This window comes from Taudactylus pleione, unplaced genomic scaffold, assembly GCF_031769625.1.
Source record: "Taudactylus pleione unplaced genomic scaffold, aTauple2 ptg000447l, whole genome shotgun sequence".
Taxonomy (NCBI): domain Eukaryota; kingdom Metazoa; phylum Chordata; class Amphibia; order Anura; family Myobatrachidae; genus Taudactylus; species Taudactylus pleione.
In genome coordinates this window covers 2,804,010-2,828,461 of record NW_028284849.1, presented here as the reverse complement: position 1 = coordinate 2,828,461, position 24,452 = coordinate 2,804,010, and the positions used below count along the sequence as shown (strand labels likewise).

At 46.8% G+C, this 24,452-nt stretch overlaps 1 protein-coding gene across 1 annotated transcript in view; it reads left to right on the top strand.

Annotated features, from left to right (window-relative positions):
- Positions 1 to 646: 646 nt before the first annotated feature.
- The window catches only part of BANP (BTG3 associated nuclear protein), a 493,255-nt gene continuing 469,449 nt past the window's right edge, over positions 647 to 24,452 (top strand). The window contains exon 1 of the mRNA XM_088447981.1: positions 647 to 729. The gene's annotated coding sequence lies outside the window, so the exon portion shown is untranslated. The remainder of the gene's footprint in view (positions 730 to 24,452) is intronic.

Sequence of the window (24,452 nt, the reverse complement as noted above, 5' to 3'; positions counted from 1 at the left end):
TACATGCACAGTATTATAGGAGGACAACATATACAGAAAACACCTCCAGCACCCTGCAAGCAGACCATGGAAATGACTGTACAGTACATGCACAGTATTATAGGAGGACAACATATACAGAAAACACCTCCAGCACCCTGCAAGCAGACCATGGAAATGACTGTACAGTACATGCACAGTATTATAGGAGGACAACATATATAGAAAACTCCTCCAGCACCCTGCAAGCAGACCATGGAAATGACTGTACAGTACATGTACAGTATTATAGGAGGACAACATATATAGAAAACACCTCCAGCACCCTGCAAGCAGACCATGGAAATGATTGTACAGTACATGTACAGTATTATAGGAGGACAACATATATAGAAAACACCTCCAGCACCCTGCTAGCAGACCATGTGAATTACTTTACAGTACATGTACAGTATTATAGGAGGACAACATATATAGATAACACCTCCAGCACCCTGCTAGCAGACCATTGGAATTACTGTGCAATGATTGATGATAAAGATGATGGTAGATGCTGTGCGCCGAACTGGCCAGCAGAGGGCATCTGTTGGCCTCCCTCAGCGCATGCGCAGCCCGGTGGCAGGGCGCGCAGGCGCAGTGGGCAGCGGCGGCTGTGTGAGGAGGAGAGAGGCGCGGGCAGGCCCTGGATTCTCTCGCGAGGAAGGACGCCATTATCGCCCACAAAACACCACGAGAACTCGCCCCCGAACGGTAACTGGGAGTCTGCGGCCTCGCTGCGCCCAAGCTGCCGGGTCACACAGGGCCCCTGGGGTCCCCCGGAGAGATTCCCCGGCCCCCAGGCCCCGGGGGATACCGGGGAGGGTGGCGGGGGAGCCGGCCTGAGCCTCCGTGCCCCGGTGTGGGGGGGTCTCGGGGTCTCTCCAGCGGCCGGGCCTGGGACACACACACACAGGGTCTGTATACAGCGTTACCCCGGCCCGGGGCTTTCTGTGTGCGTGTTACCCCGGCCCGGGGCTCTGCCCCCTAATTCCACCAAACGGGGTCACTGTGTGGGTGTGTGTATAAGTGTATGTGTATGTATATATATATATATATATATATATATATATATATATAATATATATATATATACACACACACACACACACACCACTGCACGTCTACAATTGTGAGATACGCGTGTATGTATATATAGATATATACACACACACACTCTCTGAATTACACAGGGTCTGCGTTGATTACAACCAGGTGAAATGGAGACTTAGGGCTGTATTCAATTTGGAGCGGAAAGCCGTTTTCGCGTGTTTTTGGCGAAAACTTTTCGCCAATGACCTTTTCGCCTGTTTTGATTTTACTCCGTTTTCAATTTGAAAGACTTTCCACTTAGGCGGAAAGGCAATGCAATGTAATAGGCGGAAAGGCAATGCAATGTAATAGGCGGAAAGGCAATGCAATGTAATCGGCGGAAAGGCAATGCAATGTAATAGGCGGAAAGGCAATGCAATGTAATAGGCGGAAAGGCAATGCAATGTAATAGGCGGAAAGGCAATGCAATGTAATCGGCGGAAAGGCAATGCAATGTAATAGGCGGAAAGGCAATGCAATGTAATCGGCGGAAAGGCAATGCAATGTAATAGGCGGAAAGGCAATGCAATGTAATCGGCGGAAAGGCAATGCAATGTAATCGGCGGAAAGGCAATGCAATGTAATCGGCGGAAAGGCAATGCAATGTAATCGGCGGAAAGGCAATGCAATGTAATCGGCGGAAAGGCAATGCAATGTAATCGGCGGAAAGGCAATGCAATGTAATAGGCGGAAAGGCAATGCAATGTAATAGGCGGAAAGGCAATGCAATGTAATCGGCGGAAAGGCAATGTAATCGGCGGTAAAGTATCGCCTATGAATAGCAGGCGGAAAAAAGTGCAGAATTGGGGTTTTGGGGTGCAACGTTGCGGGAACCCCAGTGCAGCCTTCAGACAGTCCCCCAAAGGTAAACTGTCAAAATGAAAAAAAAAAACCACTTAAGGACACCCCAAAAAATGACTTTGAAAAAGGGGGAAAAAAAAAAAGTTGGGGTACAAAGTTTAAAACTAGTGAACTTTACTCTGGGGGGGGGGTCCCCAAGTATGTCCCAGGTGTTATTTTCGTTGCAGGTATTTGCGGAAGGTGGGTTTTTCATGATTTTTTAAACTTACCTTTATCAACTTTTAAATATGCTGACCCCCTTTTTATTAGTACCCCAAATTTGCTGGGATAAGTTATTTTCCGCAAAAAACCCTCCTGAATACTATTCTGCATCAGGTATAGAAAAACGCTATTTAGCAGCTATTCAGCCCGTTTAAAAACACCAAATACCTTCAGCAAGCCAAATTGGGGGGTACCATAGCTAACCCCCATGTCAGAGCATCTTTTGGGGGGTGTCAGGCTGATTTCCCCAAATCTGACAGGACTTTCCGCTTGTTAAAAGTTTTGCCAGGTCCCGTTTTCGCCTACTGTCAAATTGAATATGGTGATACGCGGGAGCGCACACGATACTTTTCTGCTTGCAAAGTAGGTGAAAAGTCCGGGAGGTCGAAAAAGTATCGTGGCTCTGCTCAAATTGAATACGGGCCTTGAAGTCAAATGTGTTTCATAGATGGTGAAAAGTTTGTAATAAATTGACGCATTTAGTATCAAAGCTGGGAGAGAGAGAAAGTGGTGAGAGTACTAACCAATCGGCTTCCAATTTACATTTTGCAGGCTGTTTATATCAAATGTTAGGAGCTGATTGGTTGGTAATTATTTTTTTTTACAATTTGATAAATACCCCCTTAGACTTTTATTTTTTACATTTTATAGTTTTTATTTGAAATGTGTTCCTGGGTCAATCTTGGCGGCCGGCATTGTGTAATTTATGTTCTGCGTATTGGGTTAGAGTAGGATGTTATATTGAAGGTATTTGCAGCTATGTAACGTACAAGCCTTTGCTTTGTCTTTTGATTCCTCCTTAAGTAATCATTACTGTTTACTAGTCTCTTTACTATGTACACAGAGATGGTGTACAAACTAAGCAACATTCACTTCCAGTGCAGCTAAATGGTTATTGGAGCATATACATTTGCCTGCCGCCTGGCTTCTTCAATTTTGGCCTGCAAAATGGTCTCTGCGGCATTACTCGTTATTACATATATACAGTATTTGCAGTTGGCCATAGTGTGTATCTTGGCCTTTTAGTTTAACATTTTCACTTTTCTTTGTTTTACTTTTTTTTTTTCCTTTGTTGCTATGAGGACGATTGAATTGTTTTGTCGATCTCTTGTCTAGAGTGATCGGGGTGCAATATTTTTTATTGTTTTTTTGGGGGGTGACTATGCCTTTTTTTTTTGCGCATGTCGTGCCCAAATAGACTGGATTTAGCCATGGAAAATGGCTGTATCAGTCTAAAGTCTTGGTTAGCGCCCCTGAAACCAGTGCTTTTTGCACATTTTATGCTCGCCACCTCATTTGCGACTGAACAGAGCAGCAATAGAATTGCTCCGCCTGGCGCCCATTAGTAGCAACTGCGGGTAAAAGCAATTGAATCGCCCTCCTATGCGTTCCTACAAAGACGTGATTAAATCAGTTGGTCTTTTATTATAGAAATTCTAGAGAATTATAGAATCAATTATTTATTATAAAAATGATAAAGTGCTTTTATTATAGAAATTCAGCCACATCCATGACATCACATATTATTAGTATTTTCCCAGATACTTCATTCCTACTAGCCATAGATCACACTTCTTGCCTGTTGTGTTTTCTTGAATGTGCGTGTCATAGTTTGTATAATAGGGGCTCGATTCAATTGCCCGCGATGTAAATAGCATCGGAAGATAGTTCCCGGAGCTATTCAATTGTGCGTGGTGTTTAGTTTCGAGAACGGGTATTCACCGACTAAACACCCTGTTTAAGGCACGAGAACGGGCATTCCCCGACCTAACTTCCTGGCGCAATGCTGTTTTCCAGGCGCGATGGGCAGAAAGCAGCCTTGCGCTGGGACTTTTGTCGGATTTCTGCTTGCATCCCCTGAGGGATGCGAGAAGAAATCCTTAGTCGGGGTTAGCTGCACGGTGTATTGAATAGCTCCGGGAGCTGATTCCCGGAGCTATTCACTTCGCGCAGAATAGAATCGAGCCCTAGATATTGTATTATTTCGAAATGTCATTTTATTTTCAGTTTTCTTCAAAAGACTTAAGTACCTCTTGCCTCAGTTTAAGGTTCTCACGGCTCCACAGTAAGTTATACAGGTTGAGTCTCCCATATCCAAAATGCTCGGGACCAGGGGTATTTTGGATATCAGAATATTCTGTATTTTTGGAATATTTGCATACCATAATATCTTGGGAATGAGACCCAAATCTAAACACATAATGCATTTATGTTTGATATACACCTTATACACACACAGCCTGCAGGTAATATTATACAATATTTTTAATAATTTTGTGCATTAAAAGAAGTTTGTCTACATACATGAAATTCATTTATGTTTCATATACACCTCATACACACAGCCTGAAGGTTTTTATACTGTATTTTAATAATTTTGTGCTTTAAACAAAGTTTGTGTACATTGAACCATCAGAAAGCAAAGGTTTAACTTTCTCAGTCATGCTAAAAATATTCCATATTTCGGAATATTTGGATATGGGAGACTCAACCTGTAAATGTTTAGGCAAAACAACGGCCCTACATTATATAGTGATGTCTTCTGGAATTGTTTTGTGACCTTGGTGCTCAGTATTATTGGTAGTTTTTTATATAAGTTTGGACGTGTGGCATTTTTCTATGTCCGGTTTGGTTTAATACTGTTGTCACACTGTCATTCTGTATTTTAGCTTCTTCGCTGCGTAAATTCTGTAGAATTCCGCTCCCTGGGATAATGTCAATCATTAGAAAGGACTCAAGTTTATTGTAAAAAATATATTTACTCAGGGGCATTGGCTGAATGGTACCTGTGGCTGGTGCTCCATTGTTGCCTTGGTAAATGCGTAATATTCAGCGCTTAGAGAATTTGTGGGTGCTATGAAGTGTTCTGGTAATTTTGTGAAACAGTATGTTTGTTTTATAGGGTGCCTGAACTAATGGGCGCCCGATGCTCCGTTAGGGTGTGCATAGCCGCGTTTAGGCACATTTCTGCTTGTAGCCTCCTGAGGTGGTGAGCAGAAATGTGCGATAAGTCGGCTGGGCGTCCAAGCAGGACTTCAGTAAGGGTTTGAAGCTATATGCAACTAAACCCTGGAAACAGACATACAAATTGGAATAAGCCTCACCTGTAGAAAGGAATAAAAGGCTATAAACCCACAATCTGTAGTATGACCAAACTGATATTCTAAAGTACCCAGGAATTTGTCTGTGGAAATAGAGGTACCAGGGATGCGAAGTGTCAGGGAGCAGGGCAGTAATGTATTCCATGGAAGCTGTAAACCATATTTTATTAAGTGCCTGTGAAGAAGGAGCAGCTGGATGCGTCCATTTAGCAGCAATGAAATGTTTGGCTGCATTAAAGATATGGTTGCAAAGTTTATTTAAGGGCTTCAAAATCCCTCTCAGGTTTACATAGTAGGATATACAGGTGGTCTTTTGGGGTGGGGTGGGGTGGGGGGGGCGAACCTAGAGCCTTAAGGGCAAGAGCTTTGTTCCAGTAGGATCAAAGGACAGTCCCACTAGATGTGCATAAATGTGCCTTTTTGTCCCACAATAAGTCTGAGGCGGATGGGAAGATATTATGTACATTTTCTGGGACCATGTACCACCGTGTATATATTTTTTAGGCATTTTCCTTGAAGTTGGTATTGATAGATGTTTTGGACACCCATTGTCTGATGTTAGACCAATCTTCATCAGCTCCATTTAGACCCAAATCCCGTTCCTAGGCCTGATCAAAGGGCTCTTTAAAATCAGTGGGAGGGTTGGCCAAAAGAGAATATAAAATGGAAATGGCACCCTGGATCGCAAATACTCAGGCGTTCAAAGGGGCTGGGCTTCCTGAGCTTATTCCACTTAATTGGGGCGATTCAAATGTTCTGCCGGTGGCTTTTTTTTTTTTTTAGACGCCCGACAGAGCAATTAAATTGTTTGTCAGGGCGCGATAGCCGCCGGCATTTCTGCACGGACTCAGGAGTGCGCGAGCAGAAGCGCGTCTGAAACACCCTGGTTAGGGCGATCTAACCGCAGATAGCACGCCCTAACCAGAAATTAAGACAGGTTTAGCCGTTTTAGGTGGCTAAACCTAGTCTTTTAGTCGGCGAAGAGGGCGATAATTAATGAGTGGCCAGAACAATTAAATATCAAACTGGGCGCTCATTAATTATCACGCCCAAAAAAACATTTGAATCGCCCCCAATGAGTGTACGGAACTGGTAATTTGTAAGTATTCAAAATAGTACGTAGTCTGCATTCTGAGTATATCACATATCGCTGCGAAGTTTGGGGGGGAGCAAATTCCCCAGCTATATACAAGAATCTAGTTATTCCCACTTTGGCCCAGGGATTCATATGGTAGGTCACACATCCTAATAAAAATTGGGGATGACGCCAAAGAGGGATCATGGGAGATGGATAAGGCACCAAATCAATGTTTTGTTCAGACTGTCCCACACATTCCTAGGACAGAATGAACACAGGGAACATCATAGACCGAAGCTGGACCCATGGAAGAGAACTGACCAGCGGATGGCCAACCAGATCATTTTCAAGGGATACCCACTTCTTACAACGTTCAGGCATGTGCCAGGCCGTAACGTGGCTCAGCTGAGATGTGTGAAAATACATCTCGAAGTTAGGGAGCCCTAGTCCCCCATTAACCGCTGATTTTGCGAAGCTCAATCTACAAAGCCTGGGTTTTTTTACCTGACCATATGAAAGTGCCACATAAAATATGAACAGTACGAAGAAAGGAGGCCGGAAACCTCTATCGGAATTGCCTGGAACAAGTAAAGCAACCTGGACAAAACATTAATTTTAATTTATTCTGCCAGTCCAGGATATGTAAAGGGGAACCCATTTAGCCAAGTCTGTTCTGAGGTTTTGTAATAGGGGAACATAATTAGCTTTAAACAACTGGCTGTACGTCTTCGAGATTAGGATCCCTAAATACGTAATAGATTTGGAGTGCCATATATAGTCAAAATTGAGTTCCAATAGCCGCATAGTGGCAGACGGGAGGTGGAGATAGATATATATATATATATATATATATATTTACTTTTATTCTGTAGAGGCTTCATTGGGTTTAGAACTGATGACTGAAGGCCATGGCATACGTGTCATGCTTACCAGGCCTTTGGGTGACCATACCTGCTTTGTTGGTGGAGGTGTTGTCTTCCTGAGAAACGACCAATACCTCTTAAGGAAAAAAACACTGCTAAAAAGGGTTGAAGCTGCTCCTGAAACATCTAGTTGGGCTGAAGCTCCTCTCCTATTCATCCCAGATATTACCACTCTCCAAGGTATCGATTCAATTGTTTTAAAATGGCCGCAGTTTCTGTTGCGCTATTTAATTGTTGCCTACAGGCACGAATACCACGGGTGCCTATATTTCTGCTCGCACCCGCCAGAGGTGGCAAGCAGAAATGGGCGAAAAGTCAGTATGGTAGTTTGGACGCTGTAGCCTAGACTTTAAATGGGTTTAGCCACTTTACACAGCTAAACCCTGTTTACTGAGCGCGACATTCGCGAAAAGTAATGGGAGCCCGCCACCGCAAAACAATTTTTATTCAGGACCCTGGCCATGCTGTAATTGTATTTGCGTGGGATGCAGTTATGTTCCTGGCATGTCTGGATGCTAGGTTTAGGCTGCAGGGAGGGAGGGTTATGTGTAGGGGTAGGATACTAACGGCAGAGCCGTAACTAGACTTTTTGGTGCCCTGTGCCAGAAAGAGCATTGGCGCCCCCCCTCATTTTTCAAAGGGACATAATGCACCCAAAAAAGGGCCATGGCCTCATCGGGAAGGGCCAGGGAAGAGATAGGGGAGGCCAGGAGATGCTGGGGATAAATAGGGACATAATATAGTGCACCTGAGAGAGGATCATGGCCTCATGGGGAAGGGCCAGGGAAGAGATAGGGGAGGCCGGGAGATGCTGGGGATAAATAGGGACATAGTATAGTGCACCTGAGAGAGGGCCATGGCCTCATGGGGAAGGGCCAGGGAAGAGATAGGGGAGGCCAGGAGATGCTGGGGATAAATAGGGACATAATATAGTGCACCTGAGAGGGGGCCATGGCCTCATGGGGAAGGGCCAGGGAAGAGATAGGGGAGGCCAGGAGATGCTGGGGATAAATAGGGACATAATATAACGCACCTGAGAGAGGGCCATGGCCTCATGGGGAAGGGCCAGGGAAGAGATAGGGGAGGCCAGGAGATGCTGGGGATAAATAGGGACATAATATAGTGCACCTGAGAGAGGACCATGGCCTCATGGGGAAGGGCCAGGGAAGAGATAGGGGAGGCCAGGAGATGCTGGGGATAAATAGGGACATAATATAGTGCACCTGAGAGAGGGCCATGGCCTCATGGGGAAGGGTCAGGGAAGAGATAGGGGAGGCCAGGAGATGCTGGGGATAAAATAAGAGGAAGCTACAAGCAAGAATGATAATAAACAGAAATTTGACAGGCCCAAACAGCGGCCCCTGACCTGTGGTGCCCTGTGCGATGGCATCGGCCGCACTACCCTAGCTACGGCCCTGACTAACGGACATGTCTGTTTCCTAACCCTGTCAGGATGCCAACGTTCTGTACCCAACCCATTTGTATAATTGATGTAAGGGACGTTAAGAAGAGAGGAAGTATTTTTTTTTTTATGGTGAGTGGTATCAAATCCCTGTAACTGACGCGCTGTAATCCTGGAAAGTTATCGCACAGGAGCTGCCAGTCGGAGATGCACCTGTCCTAACGTGGCAAACGGAAGCAGCAGGGGGAAGGATGGGAACATTTAGCTGAGCATGACCACCCCAGTTCATTCATGTATATATTTCAGCCCAGTGATGCACGATCTTTCATGTGTACTGATTGCTGTACTCGTTACTGAAGGCTAATGTATGTGATGCTTTGTGCCAGCATGGCTCCAGCGTTGTTCCATGATGTGTACAATCAGCTCTTTATCCTTCCGTTTTGTGCGTCATCTGCGGTTTTAGTATGTGCGCTGAACCAATTCCTGTGCAGTTAGTCTCAGCCCAGTATCCGTCAGCGGCTTTGCCCTGATTCTGCGATGTGACTAAAATGCAAATATAAAGAAAATTACGGTAACCTACTCCCTATGGCCCTACTTCCTATGGCGTATATATGCTAGGCCTTTGAGGGCACATCTGTATGTTATGTCATCGTGAGCTTAGAAGAGCGTATCTCCCATTGCTGAGATGCACAGTGCTGCAGCCCTCACCGACTAGGCTTTGGGGATGCCTAGATGGATAACATTATCCATATGTGCTCTACGGATATAAAGAATGTCTGCATGGATTCAATTTTTGATATGAGTGCCTGTCATGTAGAGGCTGAGGTGTCACTATGACCTGCAAATTCCTAAATTGCAATATAATGGCATGAAGCAAAACCTTTATTACCCCCGTAGTAATATAAAGCCTGTTTACTTGATCAGACTTCTTTGGTGAGAAGCCAACATGATGAAATGCACCTGCGCTGTCTCCCAGATATGTAATGTTACAGCTGGAGGTACAAAGTGGATGACTTATTGCTGTGCCATCTGTATCTGATTAGACATGAGCCTTACTCAAGCACTGGGATTTCAGCTGGAATATTTTCCTGGAAGTCGTCGGCCATGATAGGATCCCAAAATAACCAAAGGATGTACATCTTGGTAAAAGTTTGAGAATTTAATCCTCCATTCCTTTAAAATGTTATCCAGAGCTAATCTTTAATTGACTGCCCAAAAAATGATTTAAAAATGAAGTAACACCTAGTTATAAGTGCCAGAGACCTCGTACTCCAGAAGAACAATATTTTTTCCCTTTAATTTTTTAAATGTAGCACTTGCTGTTCCTTTGCCAGAGTGAAATGGAAGCGGTGAGATCTCCGGGAAGTGCTGTTTTTGTTGGACGGAGGGTGACCCCTGCTGTATTGCGCTTGGACAGCTCTCTCTGGTAGCTTAATATTTAGATTGAAAACAATTGCTGAAAAATGCCTGGATAATTTTGTTCTAAACTCGATGTGGATGCCTCACATTAGGATCCTGCTCATTATTCCAGAAGATTGAAAAGTTTTTGTTTTATACAGTACCGGTGTTGACAGCCGTTCTAATTTGATAACGTCAGTCGGCTACCGGATCACTTCAGATGGATGGCGCGCCCCTCATTAATGAAATTTTCATTGATGTGGTCGATACACCCAGGCTATCGATGAGCACTTATATTTTTTGGCTTGTAAGCATTTATTAACGTGCCTGAGCTTGTGCCACGTTGGATGTGATCGTATATATCCTCCAGATGCTTTAAGGCCAGTGCTACTCATTAAAGTTTGCGCACTTGCTTTGTGGTTAAGAAGCTTGTGTACGTTTGGGAAGCACATCAGAGCTTACATAAGCAACATGAGTTGTGTCACAAAGAGGGTGATTCAATTCAGTGCGATGTTGAATAGCGCCGGGAATGAGTTCCCGGAGTTATTCAATTGGTTGCGCTGTTAACCCCCGACTAGAGGTTTTCTGCTCGCACCCTCCCGAGGTGCGAGCAGAAATCCAACTAAATTAGGACCGCATTGGTGGTTTCCGGCTTGGCACGTGCGCTAACAGCATAGCGGCCAGCACTTAAGTTGGAGAATGCAGGTTGTAGTGACTCAACACCCGGCTTTAGGTGCCATAACCTGCATCAGGGCGTGATTGGGACAATTGAATAGCTCCGGGTACAAATTCCCGCCACTTCAACATCACACTGAATTGAACGCCAATGTATCAAGTCTTCTCTTGATAGCATCTTATTGCTTAAAGGCACTTTCATCACTGTCCACAGTGTGTGATGTCACATTACAGGGTCTCATCCTTTCAGCTCCTGAAATGCAACATTTGCTTGGGCCGAGTTGTTGCTATAGAGAACCATTAAAGTGAAGGGGGAAATATTCCTCCTTTGTCAATTGACTTAACTGTCCCGAGCTGATTGTGTGGCTGGAAAAGCACATTTCACCTTTAGGGGAGATTGGTCAAACAAAAGCATTAATTTCCTTTCTAGGCTGTTAGACTATGCCCATTAGTCTCCATTACGACCGTCTGTTATTAATGAAAGTATATGAAATCATCGTCCTGGTTAAAACAAATGTAATGGATTTTCCCTATACACAGTTGTATTGACTGTCCCTGCGCCTTTTCCATATCTGAAACCTCCTTTTTATGACCTGGTAGTGAAAATTGTTACAGGTTGAAATTCACAGTCTGTGGGCACGGTCTGTAATTGTGTACACAGATTCTGTATCTATGGTCCTGTGATGGTCAGATAGGCAACTGAATATAATTGGATTCTACCCTTTCACACCCCTAATAAGAAAAGTTTGGAAGCCATAGTTTTGTGACCAACTAATAATATTTTGAAGGGCCTCTGCTGCTGCATCCTAGACACTGGACGCACCACAACGCAAACAATACGCACTCTGTAATCTATATTTATTAGTTATGCAGATGCCACCTTCACCCAATATCAGTAGCCAAGTTCCCCAATGTAGCAGCACCAAGGAAGAAGCAAAAAAGGGTCAAGGCTGTTCCGTGGTGGTATCTCTTCCTCATATGGTGTCATAACCGTGAGACTATAAGGGACACCCAAGAGTAGCATGGTCCGTTTTCAGTTCCTCTTGGGTTATGCCCAATTGCAGGCTCCCTCCTTCCCATGTATCCATCATGTATAATTAGAAATTCTGAACGGAGGGAAAGACTGGAGCAATGAGAGATCTATATTACAGGTCACCAGAGTTGGATGCCAAAAAATTAGATGAGGGCACTCAAGGGAGAGGGTCCTAGGTGTAGGGAAGGGTGATTCCCATTTCTCTGACAACCCAAAGTGCCCTAAAGTTTATGAAAAGTTGTGGCTCAGCCGAAATCTTAGGCTGGGCACAGACCTAAACGACCAGCAATCGTGCCGATGTTCAGTGCGATTTGCCCTCACCCTGGATTTTGCATGATTGCTGATACACACTTATTAATGAATGACGGAACAATCACTGTTCCGTCCTTCATTAATATGTACAGCCTCACATGCGATATCGTGTGACTGACTGTGCAGCACGGTCAATCACACGATATTGCGTGGGAGCGCGCAAATCTGGCATACACACTGCACGATATGCCAAATTTGTCGTTCCTATTTAGCCAAATCAGGCCGGTATTGTTCAGGTGTGTACCCAGCCTTCGTTTTAAGGGATAAAGAGGTTGGATGAACATGTCAGACTTGGTTTTGCCCTGTGGAAGATTTGGCTACCCTGCACATGCAATCTAGTCTGTTGTCTCTGTATAAACAGCTGTGGTGCCTCCTACAGAGCACCATAGAGAGGTCCAGGCTATGCCTTAGGTAACGATGCCTTTTCTTCGTGTTGGGTCAAGGTCCAGCTTCATCTATGATATGCATTTCAATAGCCAGGCCGGCTATGGCCATTTGTTGGGCAGCCAGAGCTATGGAGCGCTGGGCGGATACTTTAGAGGCGTCTTTCGATTCCGACTGTTCGGCTGAACAGACCGAGTTGATAGGCAATCTCAGGGATTCGGCCACTTACATTAATGAAGCGGCTTTAGATATCAGAACCCTGACCTCACGGATTTCTTCGGCTGCAGTGGCGGCTCGTCGCACCTTATGATTGCGATCTTGGAAGGCGGACGCTGATTCCAAAAAGGGTCTGGAAGCCTTGCCTTTTAATGGAGAAGTCCTATTTGGTCCGGATCTGGACAAAATTGTAGCCACGCTGGCGGCAGCCAAATCGGCATGTCTCCCGTCTGCTGCAGTTCCTTACAGTTCCGGTACGTCGTCCTTTCGGCCTTACAGGGTCCAGGGTAGGCCTTAAGCACAGTCATTTCCCCGACAGGCTGGCCCCAAGACGTCGGCCAAGCCCCGGAAGCAGGCCAGGAGTATCGGACGTCCGGCCCCTAAGTCCGATGACAAACCTGCGGCCTGACGGTCCGGGCCTCCCTTTGAGGGATCCCAGAGTGGGAGGCCGCCTGCTACGGTTCGCCCAGTGTTGGGTCGGTAACCACGACAGACAGTTGGGTTCACGATGTGGTTTCTCACGGGTATGCCCTCTCCTTCCGGCACAGGCCCCCGTCCCGATTCTTCACCACGGGTCTTCCATCAGACCGGAACAAAGCCACGGAACTTGCGGAAGGTTTTGCACACTATGCTCCAGGCTGGAGTTATAGTGCCTGTTCCTTTAACCCAGAGGGGCCTGGGTTTCTATTCCAATCTGTTTTTGGTGCAGAAACCCAATGGGTCGTACCATCCAATCCTCAACCTCAAAGCACTCAACCAGTCCTTGCGGGTGCCCAGGTTTCAAATGGAGACCCTACGGTCCATCATTCTGGCGCTGGAACCTGGGGATTACATGGTGTCGTTGGGCATACAGGATGCTTATCTGCATGTCCCTATTCTTTTACGCCATCAACAGTTCCTCAGGTTTGCAATCCGCAACGATCACTTCCAGAACCGGGCGGTACCTTTTGGCTTGGCGACAGCACCACGTGTGTTCACCAAGGTGATGGCGGTCATGGCGGCTTCCCTGCGGCTGCAGGGAGTCCGCATGCTGCCGTACCTAGACGACCTACTGTTGGTAGCAGGATCTCCGGAGCTCCTTCTACACCATTTGGATCTGATGATTGCAGTACTGCAACGGCACGGCTGGTTGATAAACTGGCAGAAGTCCACCCTGATCCCGTCTCAGAGGGTTCTGCACCTCGGAGCCTTGTTGGACTCCAGTCAGCAGAGGATCTTTGTGACGGGAGAAAAGATCTCTGCCTTGCAGTTGAGGGTGCACAGTTGTCTGCAGAGTCGCCGTGTGTCTCTTCACTCGGCAATGGGTTACTGGGCTCCATGGTGTCCGTATTCGACATGATGGAATATGCCCAGTTTCACTCCAGACCTCTACAGCAATTGATCCTCTCCAAATGGAATGGACTGCCTCAGAGTCTCAAATCCCAGATGATGGTGCTCACTCCGAAGGTTCGCCTGTCCCTTGCCTGGTGGTTGCAGACGACCAATCTCAACAAGGGTCATCCGTTTTGGGTGGCGAACTGGGTCCTGTTGACAACGGACACCAGTCTTCGGGGCCACACTTGTTCCAGGGCAGGTGGACTCAGGCGGAAAAGGAGCTTCCGATAAACATCTTGGAACTGGTGGATGCTCTGTCCGTCCAGTGGATGTTCCGGTTTGCTTATCTCTTTCCTCTGTTTTCCCTTCTTCCACGGGTAATCTGGAAATTCAAACAGGAAGGAGGGACGCTCCTGTTGATAGCTCCTGCATGGCCCAGACGGCACTGGTTCTCAGACCTTCAGGGTCTGTCCGTGGACATTCCTCTGCGGTTGCCGCTGCAACCGGACCTTCTGTCTCAGGGTCCTTGTCTTCACCCGGATCTGACTCGGCTGTCTTTGACAGCGTGGCTGTTGAGACGGCCATGTTAAGGTCCAGGGGGTTTTCCAGCTCTGTAGTACGAACTATGCTAAGAGCTCGGAAACCGTCTTCAGCATTAATATACCATCGTGTGTGGCATACGTTCTTCCAGTGGTGTAGACCGAGAGGTTATGCACCTCGGGAGTTCAGTCTGTCTAGAATGCTAGCCTTCCTACAAGCGGGACTAGACCATGGGCTTCGCCTTGCTTCTTTGAAGGTGCAGGTTTCTGTCCTGTCTGTCTGGTTCCATCGTAGGATTGCTACAATCCCTGATGTGCGCACCTTTATGCAAGGTGTTCTGCGAATTCAGCCGCCATTTGTTCCACCGGTGGCGCCTTGGGATTTTGCTGTGGTCCTGAGGGCTCTCCAGGGACCGCCGTTTGAACCACTGGGCTCAGTGGATCTTAAATTGCTAACAGCTAAAACTGTTTTCCTTCTGGCCATCGCTTCGGCCAGACGTGTTTCTGATTTAGGGGCTCTCTTGTAGACCCCCTTTCTTGATTTTTCATGGGAACAGGGCAGTGCTGTCCACTCGTCCTGATTTTCTTCCCAAAGTTGTTTCCCTTTTTCATATCAACGAGGAAATCATTGTGCCGGCTTTTAACTCACCTGACCTTTCAGTGGTTGAGGCCACTTTGGATGTTGTGCGGGCCTTAAGGATTTATGTTGACCGCACTTCTTTGTTTAGGAAGTCGGACACCTTGTTTGTCCTCTATGGCTTCCGTAAGAAGGGTTGGCCTGCTTCTAAACAAACTTTGGCAAGCTGGATCCGTATGGCAATTTCAGAAGCTTATCTTCATGAAGGCCTGCCGGTTCCATCTTCTGTGAGGGCTCATTCCACTAGGTCTGTGGGTCCTTCGTTGGCAGCTCGACGTGGTGCCTCTGCAGTCCAGATCTGCAAGGCGGCCACGTGGTCCTCTGTCCATACCTTTTGTGAGGTATTACGCGTTTGACACCTTTGCCTCTCAGGATGCTTCCTTCGGGCGGCGGATTCTCCTTTCAGCACAGGAGCGTCCCCACCCTTGAAGGATACTGCTTTGGGACACATCCCCAAGGTATCCTGTGGATACCCTATGGACCCTGAAGTAGAAAATATGATATGATAAGAACTTACCTTTGTTATCTCTATTTCTACGAAGTCCATAGGGTTCCACAGGACTCCCGCCCTATCGCACCTGTGCTGCAGATGGGCTTTGCTCTGGTCACCGGTTTTTCCGTCTCCCTCTGGTGAGAATGTGATTCTTGTGTGTGTCCAGATCTTTTTTCTCTCTCTTCCTTCTCCTCCTCCGGCCTATGGCTTGGTACGTAACTGAGATGCCTTGGCTCGGGGGCGGGGTATAGGAGGGTGGACCCTAGTGCATCCTGGGAGGCTGACAACTTAACTCTATGGTGCCCGATGCCTGACATCATCACCTATACCCCCCAAGGTATCCTGTGGAACCCTATGGACTTCGTAGAAATAGATATAACAAAGGTAAGTTCTTACCATATCTCATATTATTTGTTGCCCTTTGGAACTCTTCATACAGTCTCTTTGTTCAGCCTCATCCACAAGGGAAGCATATTGGTCTATTCTTTCAGGGTAAGTCTGTTATGTTTGTGTTGTGACCATAACAATAGCAGGGCAATACATTTTATTTTCACCATCCCAACAGGCACAGTAACCATAAAACGTTTCCCCAGATTGAGCGTGTGTAAGACTGAGCTTGTGTTTTCCAGCAAAAACTGCAAGAGGATGTTTTTCTTCTTCCCAAATTTAAAAATAGAACAAAAACTGGCAGCTCTGATATTCAATCATTCCATGTAGACAACAGGCTGTTCACACAGTAATCCGTGTCTATCCTTTACTGACTTGTATCTTGTCTATCACTGATTGTGATCTTCCACGACGAAATAGAGTCTGATAACTGAGCTTTTTACCCCTGATGGCCTGTGTTTTTATATGCCTGCTAAGAGCTGATGAAGAAAGGACCATCCTGATGTTTACTCATTGAACCAGGTCACTACAAACAGCCTACAATATACTGCAGGAGCCTGGCAAATTTGTAAACCTTTTTCCATGGTGTCTGCTAGTAATTATTGAACCCTGTTTACATACAGCTTATACACCATTCAAGCCACATGATAACACTCCTCTATCACTGCCTGCCTGATACCTCACTCCTGTATGTTCCCTTCAAATCTGTTTTCTGTGCTTCCACTCTCCCCATTCATCATCTTTTTCAGCCTTAATATTGCCCACTCTATTCCCAGTCCATTACCCCTTATCATCCTCCTCACCACGTATCCCCCATCAGTATATTCGCATTATAACTATCCTGCTATTCTCCTCATCACTCAGCCATCCTCATCTTCTCTTCATCATAAGCATAGTAAGTTTAGTGTTACCGCTAGGAAGCGGAGAGGGCAGGGCGCAGAGTCGTGGGGAGTGCATCCCCGAAAAGGGGAACGTGACTGATTGGGGAGGGTGTGTCCTTGTGACATGTCCCCAATTTCGGTACACTTGGGGGACCTACCCAGCACTTATGGAGGTGCTGGGCTTCCTCCAAACTCTACCCTCATGGTGAAAAGATGAAATGCGCATGCACACGGCGTCTATTCACCCAGCGGTGATCAGTCACCGCAGGGCACAGGGCGGACTGTTTTAGTGGGGTGCCGCTAAAAGGGCAGGGCACATTTTGCCCATTTAAAATCGGGCAGGTCGTGGCGCCTCGCTAAAACAGCCAAGTGGGAACACACAAGTTATTATGCACCTCATTTTAATAATCCCACCTAAGATCCTAGTGAATTAATGCTCTGCAATCTCAGTGATGTCACTGGTTCCTTGTGAATGGATAAGCTGCATTCTCAGTGATGTCACTGGTTCCTAGTGACTGGACAGGCTGCATTCTCAGTGATGTCACTGGTTCCTAGTGACTGGATATGCTGCACTCTCAGTGATGTCACTGGTTCCTAGTGACTGTATAGGCTGCATTCTCAGTGATGTCACTGGTTCCTAGTGAATGGATAGGCTGCATTCTCAGTGATGTTACTGGTTCCTAGTGACTGGATAGGCTGCATTCTCAGTGATGTCACTGGTCCCTAGTTAATGGATAGGCTGCATTCTCAGTGATGTCACTGGTTCCTAGTGACTGGATAGGCTGCATTCTCAGTGATGTCACTGGTTCCTAGTGACTGGATAGGCTGCATTCTCAGTGATGTCACTGGTCCCTAGTGACTGGATAGGCTGCATTCTCAGTGATGTCACTGGTCCCTAGTTAATGGATAGGCTGCATTCTCAGTGATGTCACTGGTTCCTAGTGACTGGATAGGCTGCATTCTCAGTGATGTCACTGGTCCCTAGTGACTGGATAGGCTGCATTCTCAGTGATGTTACTGGTTCCTAGTGATTGGATAGGCTGCATTCTCAGTGATGTCACTGGTTCCTCATGATAGGATAGGCTGCATTCCCAGTGATGTCACTTTTTTAGTGACTGGATATGCTGCATTCCCAGTGATGTTACTGGTCCCAAGTGAATGAATAGGCTGTGTTCCCAGTGATGTCACTGGCTCCTATTGAATAGATAAGCTGCATTCCCAGTGCTGTCGCTGGCACCTAGGGGGCGATTTAAATTCAGCGTGAATTGAATAGTGCCGGGAGGAAGCTCCTTGAGCTATTCAATTGACCGTGCTGTTTAGTCTGACTAATGATATCTCCTCACACCCTCCTGAGGGTGCGGGCAGAAATCCGACAAAAGTGCCATTCGCGAGGCTGTTTGCTGGCGTAGCACGGCGCTAAGAGCCTCGTGGTCGGCACTTTAGTCAGACAGTGCCAGTTCACGTGATTAAACACCCTGCTTAGGTCGTGAGAACCGACATTTCTCCAACTTAAGTGCTTCTAGTCAGACTGAACATTGCTGTGAATTGAATAGCTTCGGGATCAACATCGCAATTGAATCCCCCCCCCCCCTCCCCCAGTGACTGGATAGGCTGCAGTGCTATCACCAGCTCTTAGTGTATTGATAATTTTAAGACCGTTCAGCTAAGAAATGGCAGCCTCTATAGAGGAAGAACCAAGTGCTCCATCTGCTCTATAGAGGGAGAACCAAGTGCTCCATCTGCTCTACAGAGGGAGAACCAAGTGCTCCATCTGCTCTATAGAGGAAGAACCAAGTGCTCCATCTGCTCTATAGAGGAAGAACCAAGTGCTCCATCTGCTCTATAGAGGAAGAACCAAGTGCTCTGTAGAGGAAGAACCAAGTGCTCTGTAGAGGAAGAACCAAGTGCTCTATAGAGGAAGAACCAAGTGCTCCATCTGCTCTATAGAGGAAGAACCAAGTGCTCCATCTGCTCTATAGAGGAAGAACCAAGTGCTCCATCTGCTCTATAGAGGAAGAACCAAGTGCTCCATCTGCTCTATAGAGGAAGAACCAAGTGCTCTGTAGAGGAAGAACCAAGTGCTCTGTAGAGGAAGAACCAAGTGCTCTATAGAGGAAGAACCAAGTGCTCCATCTGCTCTATAGAGGAAGAACCAAGTGCTCCATCTGCTCTATAGAGGAAGAACCAAGTGCTCCATCTGCTCTATAGAGGAAGAACCAAGTGCTCCATCTGCTCTATAGAGGAAGAACCAAGTGCTCCATCTGCTCTATAGAGGAAGAACCAAGTGCTCCATCTGCTCTATAGAGGAAGAACCAAGTGCTCCATCTGCTCTATAGAGGAAGAACCAAGTGCTCCATCTGCTCTATAGAGGAAGAACCAAGTGCTCCATCTGCTCTATAGAGGAAGAACCAAGTGCTCCATCTGCTCTATAGAGGAAGAACCAAGTGCTCCATCTGCTCTATAGAGGAAGAACCAAGTGCTCCATCTGCTCTATAGAGGAAGAACCAAGTGCTCCATCTGCTCTATAGAGGAAGAACCAAGTGCTCCATCTGCTCTATAGAGGAAGAACCAAGTGCTCCATCTGCTCTATAGAGGAAGAACCAAGTGCTCTATAAGTGCTCCAATATAGAGATCATGACATTTCTCTCAGTGCTGTAGCTGAATTTTAGCTTGGGGTGTGGTCTTTCACTCATTTCCAATTGGATTCTGCAAACGGCACATTTGCAGCGGTAAAACAACAACATTTGTCAGAGGAAGCTAGTGTCATTTGCCTTTGATAAAATACCCATAAAAGAAATCAAAATTCATGAAAATAAATTAAAGCAAATTCTTTTGCATTGTGGGAGCTTCCTCATGGCTGTGTAAAATTGGGTGGCGATGTTAAGCCTCATTCTTAAAATAGTTTTTTTTTTTTTTAAAAGCCTTGGCGCAGTCCATAAAATAATATAGGAGTTTAGACCTGTAAGGCCTGATTCCGAGTCGGACAGGATAGGCTGTGAACTAGTGTTCATTCTAGCACCCTGCACCTGTCACAACCCACGCAGTTCCTCTTTCCTGCCTGGGGTGTCGCTCTCTGCTCTGGTGCAGCTAATGCACCAAACTGCTGAGATACAGACCAGAGAGTGCTAGACACACCAGAGCAGAGAGCGACACCCCAGGCAGTAAAATGGAACTGCACGTGTTATGACAAGTGCAGAATGCTAGAATGAACACTATATTACATGTCCTATTAAGTTGCTATAGTTGCCTGACTGAGTTGAAGACCAAGACTGAAGTTTATGGGCAGGCAATGGTTTCAGGTTGTCAGTGTCGATGAACGTTTCTTACCGCAGACATTATGCACTTTTCTCCCGCTCCCTTACATCCTCTTGTACATGCACGTATCTGCTGGCTGAAAGCTGTACAATAGTTGTTTATTGACAGTTACTAAATTGTAATTAAAATAATTATATTTGTAATGCCAAAATACCCAGGTATTGAGACGAGCATATGCTTGCATGCTGCAAAGGCAGGTGAAATGGTCAAAGGATAGGAGGAGAGGGGATTTTCTTGTGGGCAGCATGGTTGGTGTAGTGGTTAGAATTACCTCTTCACAGCACTGAGATCTTGGGTTCGATTCCCACTAAGACCCTATGGGAGGAATTCAATTCTTAACGCTGGGCTTCTAACTAATGGGCATCTGTAGGAGCAATTCAATTGTCGCTCCGATCGGAGCCCATCAGCCGCGGCAGTCTCTCTGTTACTCGCAGCCTCTGGAGGTGCGTGAAAAGTCCTCAGTTTGGGCTTACATACCAGGACTTTAGATGCCCACAGCTGGATTTTAGACGGGGTTAGCTGCTTTACACTGCTAAACTCCGTCCTCTTGGGTGTGTAAAATTCTAACGGGCGTCTGACCGGAGCAACAATTGAATTGCTCCTATACACGACCATTAGTTAAACGCCAAGCACTAACCATTGAATTCCCGCCTATGTCTGCGGAGTTTGTATGTTCTCCCTGTATTTGCATAAGTTTTCACCAGATGCTCCGTTTTCCTCCATACTAAAAAAAAACATACTGGTAAGTTAATTGGGTAATTACAAAAACAATTAACTCTACTGTGTGTGTGTATCTGTGTGATAGGGAATATAGATTGTAAACTCCATTGGGATTATAAATGATGAGAGTGACAAAATATTCTCGGTAACTTGCTGTGTGATATGTGCGTGCTATATAAATGACTGTTACTCAATAAATAACACAGCAATGTTCTGTAGTAGCCCAGCATGGAGGCTTAATTGTTGCCTTGGGAGAGGAGATTAAGGACAAGTTAATATGAACAAGACAAAAGTATTTTCGCTCTCACTTTTCAAATGAGTTAAAGTGCTGTTAAAGTGTCAGGTCTTCGTCTGGCAGAGACTCAGGCTGCGAGTGTCACTTTGCGCTGTCCCTCAGTACGCTTCCCAGGGCATGTCAGATTTATGAGAGAAAAAGTCCCGTTGGCACTTGTGAGTAATACCCCTTTTACAGCAGACCAAAAAACTGGGTTCTTGCTGGGTTTACCTGGTCGCAGCTCAGTGTAAAAGGGTCCTTGAAAAATAACCCGGGTCAAGTGACCTGGCAATCCAGCCAAGGTAGCTTCCAAGGGGAAGCAATCGGGAAGCCGACTGCCTATATACCGGCAGCCGGCTTCCCGACTGTCTTATCCCGGCAAGGGTGAAATGCCGGGCGTCTAGATGTAGACGCCCGCATTTCCTCGACGCCGGGAGACCGGCGCCCGGCATCACAATCGTAGTAATGCCGGGCGCCGTGAGCGGACAGCCGTGGGGGGGGAGGGTTAGGTTTAGGGCTCCCGGGGGGGACTTAGGGTTAGGCACCCCCCCGGGAGGGTTTGGGTTAGGCACCCCCCCGGGGGACTTAGGTTTAGGCAGCGGGGAAGGGGGTGGTTAGGGTTAGGCACTTGGGGGGGAGATTAGGGTTAGGCACCCCTAAGGAGGTTTAGGGTTAGGGGGGTTAGGTTAGTGGATACTTACCTATCCACGATCGGGATTTCCAGCGCTGTCGGGCTTCCGCTGCGTCACACTCTGCTCCTGTCGGGCTGCCGCTGACGGGAATCGAACCGCCGGCCATGCAGCCGGCGGTATATCATACCCATTCCCTTCCAAGGTATACAGTCGGGAAGCCGGCTGCTGGAATCCCTACAATCCCTGCTTTATCCCGCCGTGGGATAAATGACCGGCGTCTATATCTAGACGCCGCTCATTTCCCCGAAGCCGGGAGACAGGCGCCCGGCATCCCAATCGAGCGGATGCTGGGCTCCGCAAGCGGACAGACGCAGGGGGGGGCGGGTTAGGTTTAGGGCACCCGGGCGGGGCACTTAGGGTTAGGCCCCCCCCCCCCGGGAGGGTTAGGCTAGGGGGAGGGAGGGTTAGGGTTAGGCACCCCCGGGGGGTTAGGGTTAGGCACCACTAAGGAGGGTTAGGGGGGTTAGGTTAGATTAGTTCATACTTACCTCACCACGAACGGGATTTCCAGCGCTGTCGGGCTTCCGCTGCCGGGCTCTGCTGTTTTGTCGGGCTGCCGCTGCCGGGATTCGAACTCCCAGCCATGCGGCAGCCGGCATATCATACCGATTCCGCTTCCAGCGTCGGACCCAGGATGGACCTGGGTAAGAGTGCAGTGTAAAAGGCGCAATCCGGGTTATCCAACTTGGGTCATGCCTAAAATGAGCTGATTGGTGGTTGTGGAGCAGTCACCTCCCACTTTTTGTGGCCTCACAAGTTTAGCAGAGCAGACCCAGGTTCAGTGTGAATGGGGCTGACCTGAGAATAACCCAAAACGATGGTGCTGTGTAAACGGTGTCTAACCTGGGTTGGAACCATGTCTGGAAACCCAGGTTAGACCCGGGTTTTTGGTGGAAAAGAGGTATTACTGTATACTTGCCACATCCAGCATTGCCTGAAAGAGTTAATAGAACCACTCTTTTGACTTTATGCTGCGGGCAATATTTTTTTTAGATTTCTAACCTGCAGCTGCTGTTAATTCGTCAGATAGTTGCGAAGGTTCTTGGTAAGGTGTCAGTATGCATTACCTGGGTGTGGATGATATTCCTGAAAACTATGCGTCTTGGCGGAATAAATGTATTTCAAACAGAGCCTGCAAGCTCTGATACTAATTACACAAGAACAGAGCATCTCTCCAATAATCCCTCCCTGAGGTACATCCGATAGGAGCAGTATCTGCAGAAAAACACATTTTGCCTTTCCAGTTCCCTGTTGGAACTGAATTTATCCACCTCATTTGCCTGTCTCTACAGAATTACTGCCGTAAACAGAATGCTGCTTAATCCTCCAATTAGCTTTATAATTAGATAATCATTTGCCAAGTGAAACAAATTGGCAAAAAAAAAGAGGAAATTACTTTTTTTTTTGTCCTGTTAAAGTATAGTCTGCTGTGTCGCACCTGGCGCTGTTCTGCGATTGTAATTTCAAAAACGTGCATATGGAAAGGAGAGGTGTAAGCCATCAGTACAAAATGTCTTTTATTCTAAGTTAAGTGCCACATAATTCGTACAAATGTGTTTTTCATAATATAAAACACTTTTTAGATTCCGTTCCCATGTCTGGTGGGCACAAGTGGCCTGATCATAGTTTAGTAAATTGTACACAATGGGCACGATTCTATTCTACGCGATGTGAATAGCGCCGGGAATCAGCTCCCGCAGCTATTCAATACACCGCGCGGCTAACCCCGACCTAAGGATTTCTTCTCGCATCCCTTCGGGGATGCGAGCAGAAATCCGACAAAAGTCCCGGCACGAGGCTGTTTTCTGCCTTTCGTGCCTGGAATACAGCATCACGCCAGAAGTTAGGTCGGGGAATGCCCGTTCTCTCGCGCCTAAAAACCCTGTTTAAGGAGCGAGAACGAGCCTTCCCCGACCTAACATCGCAATGGATTAAATAGCTCCGGGAGCTATCTCCCGGCGCTATTTACATCGCGCTCAATTGAATTGAGCCCAATGGGCGGAATTCAATTGTTTACGTGGTCCGGATCTCCCGTCTAAAGTGACAGGAGATCGCGGGCCGCTATACAATTGCTGCAATTGTTTGCGCTAATCGCGCCCAAAGTGGTCTGGTTTAGCCACGTAAAGCAGCTACCTCCGACCAAAGTGCTGAGCGCGACCGCGAAAAGTTCACTTTTCGCACATTTCAGCTCTCACTGAAATGGAGCACTGATAGCTGATCACGCCCGACAGGAGCAACAATTGAATAGCTCCGTCGGGCGCGATGGGGGCAGGAAACAATTGAATTCCGCCCAATTAGTCTTTTTCAATAATATGGTGCAAAATGTAATTATGTGTTGTAATCAACAGCAAACAATTAGATATCTGTTTTAATCAGTCTATTGTGAGATGCAATGCAATAAGGTCTCAATAAACTGGGTTTTCAGCGCATCGGTATGTATAGACGGCGGCAAGGAAGGTGGGCGCTTACAAGGTAGTGACCAGTCACAATGCGACCAGTGGACGTGCCT